We start from the raw sequence: 5,000 nt of genomic DNA on the forward strand, positions 1-5,000 counted from the left end.
GCTCGGTAGATTGGTCGTGTTTTACTTGTGTCAATATCTTACCCTGATACCTTTTCACGTATGTTGTTCAGTTAGTTTCTTCTTTTGTGTGTGTGTGTGTGTGTGTGTGTGTGTGTGTGATTCGGTTGGGTGAGAAAGTGAGAGTGACAGAGACAGACACAAAAGAGAGGAGAAAGAGAGAGAGAGAGGGAGACACACACACACACACACACACACACACACACACACACACACACACACACAGAGAGACGAAAGAGAGAAAAATAGGGTGAGAGAGAGAGAAGTGGGGGGTGTGGGGGGGGCAGATGAGAGGGAGAGAGAAAGCGCGAGTAAGAGAGGAGAGAAAGAGAGAGGAAGAGGAGAGAGAGAGAGAGAGAGAGTTAAATGTCAGGTGTTCCCACGTTGCTCAGCCCAGAAATGTTATGTTCACGTTGTTGTTGTTGTTGTTGTTGTTGTTGTTTCTGTTACTTACGAGAACATTGAGGGAGGGGAGGGGGAGGTGGAACACACTTAAAGAGAGAGAAGGAGAGAGGAGACAGAGAGAGAGAGAGAGAAAGAGAGACAGATTGGAGTGTTGTCCGTTCCGCCACAACCCCCCTCACTGACTGATCTGTTACGCTTGAACTCTCCTCTGCAGTCCCCCCATGACCGCCACCAGTATTCTTTAGACACGGGAGGCCAATGTTTTCACAAGCAACCAGCCGGGGCACTCTTGGCCACAGGATACGAGGCAAGGAACTCGATGTTATTGTAAAGGATAAGGACTTAGGACTTGCACACAGCTTTCAACGAAGATGGAATGTCACCCGAGTTCTCTCGGTATGGTAGCAGAAAATACTTCCCTTTCTCCCTCTCTCTTCCTTTCTCTCTCTCTCTCGCTGTTCTTAAAGTTGTGAGGCCCAGTCGATTTTTGTCGCGGGAGCTGAAGGGAGTGCGTGTGGCTGTGAGTGATTTATTTGACGTCAAGTGTCGCAACCTGGGCATGACTCAGGGAGAGTCATGTGTCCCTATGTGCGTGTACGTAAGGTTGCATTTTTGCCATCTGTGTTGTCTCTTTCCTGAGGTGAGAGAGAACTTCTTGCCACTTGTTGTTTCAGTTTCGTTGTACAAAGATACGTACGTACTGCTCTGATCCGCGGTTTGGTAAGAGGGGAGGTGTTTGAGTTGGTGTTAGTCTGCTGTGGTTGGTTGATCATGTGAGTATAGTTTCTTGCTTTTGTTGTTCTTGTTGTTCTTGTTCTTGTTCTTCTTCTTCTTCGTCGTCGTCGTCGTCTTCGTCTTCGTCTTCTTCGTATTCTTCTTCTTCTCTTTGTTCAGAAATCCACAAACGCATTTTCTTCTTCCTCTCATTTCTCCTGTCATCAGTCTTATTCTCCTACTCCTTTTCTCACTTTTTTTTTTTTTTTTTTTTTTTTTTTTTTTTTTTACTCTCCTTTTTTTTCACGCATACCCAGATTCAAGCTCTCGACTGTTAGCCGCCGTTCTTTCTCTGTCTCTGGACCTTGCAACTGGAATGAACTTCCTCTTTCGCTTCGTCAGGCCTCCGCACTCAGCTCTTTCAAGTCTGGCCTTAAAACCCACCTCTTCCCAAAATAGCCTCCCGTTCCCTGCCTCTTTCCTTGTCTTCAGTTTCTCCAGTTTTAGAATTATGCATGCGTGTGAATGACTGGTGCGAAAGCGCTTTGATTTGTCTCTGCACAAGATTCAGCGCTATATAAATACCATTATTTTTTTTTATTAATATTATTATTATTTCAGCTGTTACTGAGTGTTGTGAACAATTTAGGTGTGTCGCTCTGCTCTGCTGCCTTTTACTCCTTCTACTCATTCCTTATCTTCTTCCTTCTCCCCCCCCCCCCCCCCCCCCCCTTCTTTCTTCTTCTGTTCTGCGTCTTCTTCTTCTTCTTGAATTGTTAGTGTGCTGTAATATACAGTAATACTTAGTGTCACAGCAGATTTCTCTGTGTGAAATTCGGTCTGTTCACCCTGGGAACAGTGCTTCACCACTATGCAGCATCACTCTTTTTTTTCTCTTTTTTTTCTTTTTTTCTCTCGTCTATTTGCAAGTGTATTGAGTTTGTGTTACTTATCAACGTGGATTTTTTTCTACACAGTGTCCCCAGGGACAACCCATTTGTGGCCGTGTGTTCGTTCTTCGAGCACTAAGTTGCTTCCTGCACGTGGGACTCGGATTATCGTCTCATCCGAAAGACTGGTACCCTGACCGCCACTGACGCGCTAATAGAACGGGGAGAAAATAACAGTCCAGTCCGTGTACGGGACTCACACCCACAGACACTCGCTTCGTAGTCGGTCACTTTACCACTCGGCCAACGTTCCACTCCTCCTGCTCCTCCTTCTTCTCCTTCTCCTCCTTCCTCTTCTTCTCCTTCTCCTTCTCCTTCTACTTCTCCTTCTTCTCCTTCTTCTTCTTCTCCTCCTCCTCCTCCTCCTCCTCCTCCTCCTTCTTCTTCTTCTTCTTCTTCTTCTTCTTCTTCTTCATCTCCTCCTCCTTTTTCTTCTCCTTTTTCTTCTTCTCCCTCTTCTTCTCCTTCTTGCTCTCCTTCTTCTCCTCCTTCTTCTTCTTCTCCTTCTTCTCCTTCTCCTTCTTCTTCTTCTCCTTCTTCTCCTCCTTCTTCTCCTTTTTTTCATCTTCTTCTCCTCCCCTCCTTCTTCTTCTTCTTCTTCTCCCCCTCCTTCTCCTCGTCCTCCTCCTCCTCCTCCTTCTTCTTCTTCTTCTTCTTCTATGTCACTCTCTTCCCCTGTCTCTCTGTCCCTCCCTCATCCACCCTCTCTCTGCCTTTCTCCCCCTCTCTCTCTTTCCCCCTCCCCCTCTCTCTCTCTCCCTCTCTCGCTCTCTCTCTAATGTCACATACAAAAGCGAGCAGAAATAAGCACACAGAAAAAAAGCGTGAGCGCGCAAAAGAGACAGACAGACAGACAGACACGTGATGAGAAAGACGCCCGCTCACTGTCGTCTTCTCCACCTCCACCTCCTCCTCCCCCTCGACCCGACCCCCCCCCTCCCAACCCCCTCTTCCCCCCCCCCCCCCCCCCCCCCCCCCGCCTTCCGGACCTCCCCCACCAACCCCCTCCCTTTATTTTAGAGACAGAAAGAAGAGATACAGTGAAGAAGGGGACATCGCTTGCCTATCGTTAGTCTCACCCCGATTCCCTCATCCCTGAACATCTCCTCCGAAGTGCAAAAGAGCATGTTACTAAATCCCTACCCCACCCACCCCTAAGTATCCCCTCCCCCTTCACCCGCCCCCCCCCCCACTCCCCCACTCCCCCACCCCCTCAGTTCAAACGAGAATGTTACTAAATCCCCACTCCCTTATCCCTCCTCCCCCACCCCCCACCCCCCAGCCCCTCCTCGCCCCCTAACCAGTTCAAACGAGAATGGTACCTTTCCCAGTCTCCTTAAAGAAAAAGAAAGAAAGAAAGGAAAAAAAAAAAAAAAAACATGCACATTCAGAGTCCTAAGGATTCCGCTTGGACCTGCTACTTGCTCCTTCTTCTCTAACAGCAAACAAGCCGAACGAAGCTGAAGAAGAAGATGAAGAAGAAGAAGAAGAAAAAAAAGAAAGAGATGGAGAGAGTGATAAATAACCGATCCGGGTATTAGGGCCAAAGGTCTTTGGGAACGGAGGCGAGAACTCTAATTGTGACGCGGTTTAAAGATAGAGAAAAGCCGTTTGGCTTTCCAGTCTTACCTGGTGAGCGTTCTCTGTTCAGATCCGCTATCGGTTTCCTTCTTTGCGAAATGTGTTCGAACGAGAGAGGGGAGAAAAAAATACTGCTTGAGGGTGAAGTGCTTGTTAAAGAGGAATAGAGAAGGAGGAGGAGGAGGAGGAGGAGGAGGGGGAGGAGAAAAACGAGATCGGTGAAGAGGAGGAAGTTTGTTCAGAAGAAAACAACAACAACAAAAAACAAAACAAAAAAGAAACACAGAAGAAAAATAAGAACAGTGAAAAAAAAAGTAAGCTGTGACTCGGAAATGTGTAATGATGGCTGTATCTTTGATCTCTTTTTAACGTTTCTCTCTCTGTGATTTTAGTTTTACAGTTTTTCTTGTTCTTGTTCTTCTTTTTTTTTTGTCATGTGTTTCTTCTTTCCCTCCTCTTCTTCCTCTTTCTCCCCCTCCTCTTCCGGCTTCTGCTTCTTTCCCTCCTCCTCTTCCTCCTTCTCCTCCTCTTTCTTCTCCTTTTCCTTCTTCTCTTTTCCTTCCGCACCACATCCTTCTCCACCTTCTACATGTTCATTGTTTGAACCTCTTGTTCCAGTCCTTCAGTATCAGTATCAGTAGCTCAAGGAGGCGTCACTGCGTTCGGACAAAACCCATATGCGCTACACCACATCTGCCAAGCAGATAGATACCTTGACCAGCAGCGTAACCCAACGCGCTTAGTCAGGCCTTGAGAGTCCTTCCGTGTTAATATTCTTTCTTCTTCTTCTTCTTCTTCTTCTTCTTCTTCTTCTTCTTCTTCTTCTTCTTCTTCTTTTTCATCGTTGTTATTACTGTCAGTTAGTTTGTTAAATGCTCTGCAATTTCTTTTCCGTCTTCTTGTTCCGCTTTTTTATAACTCTTGAATGTCACCATGTGATTATAAAGATCATGCCACAAAAAAGAAGAAGAAAAAAAAAGAAATGTATATGACTGGTTATTGCTTTGTTGTGGGTTGCTTATATTGTTATCATCCTTCAGTCTACCTTTTATTAATTATTGTTACCATCCTTTAGTCTACTTTTGAGTAATTATTGTTATCATCCTTCAGTCTACCTTTTATTAATGCAGACGTGTTCGTTTATTTTAACCGGCCGACACAAAATTATTTACGCATTCAGCCTATACACAGTGTTCATTTATTTGCTTATTTATTTGTTATTTATCATCATTGTTGTCTTTTTTTCCTCTTTTTTTTGTTTTGTTTTTTGTTTTTTGTCAGCTTATAGTTGACTTCATCAAGTTTTTGCGCCTTATAAATATTATTGTTAGA

General features: G+C 45.2%; 1 protein-coding gene across 1 annotated transcript in view; it reads left to right on the forward strand.

The window, feature by feature from the left end:
- The first annotated feature begins 1,057 nt into the window (after positions 1–1,057).
- LOC143281422 (uncharacterized) overlaps positions 1,058–5,000 on the forward strand; it is a 59,482-nt gene continuing 55,539 nt past the window's right edge. The window contains exon 1 of the mRNA XM_076586631.1: positions 1,058–1,196. The gene's annotated coding sequence lies outside the window, so the exon portion shown is untranslated. The remainder of the gene's footprint in view (positions 1,197–5,000) is intronic.

The sequence above is a fragment of the Babylonia areolata genome, chromosome 4 (genome assembly GCF_041734735.1).
Source record: "Babylonia areolata isolate BAREFJ2019XMU chromosome 4, ASM4173473v1, whole genome shotgun sequence".
Taxonomy (NCBI): Eukaryota; Metazoa; Mollusca; class Gastropoda; order Neogastropoda; family Buccinidae; genus Babylonia; species Babylonia areolata.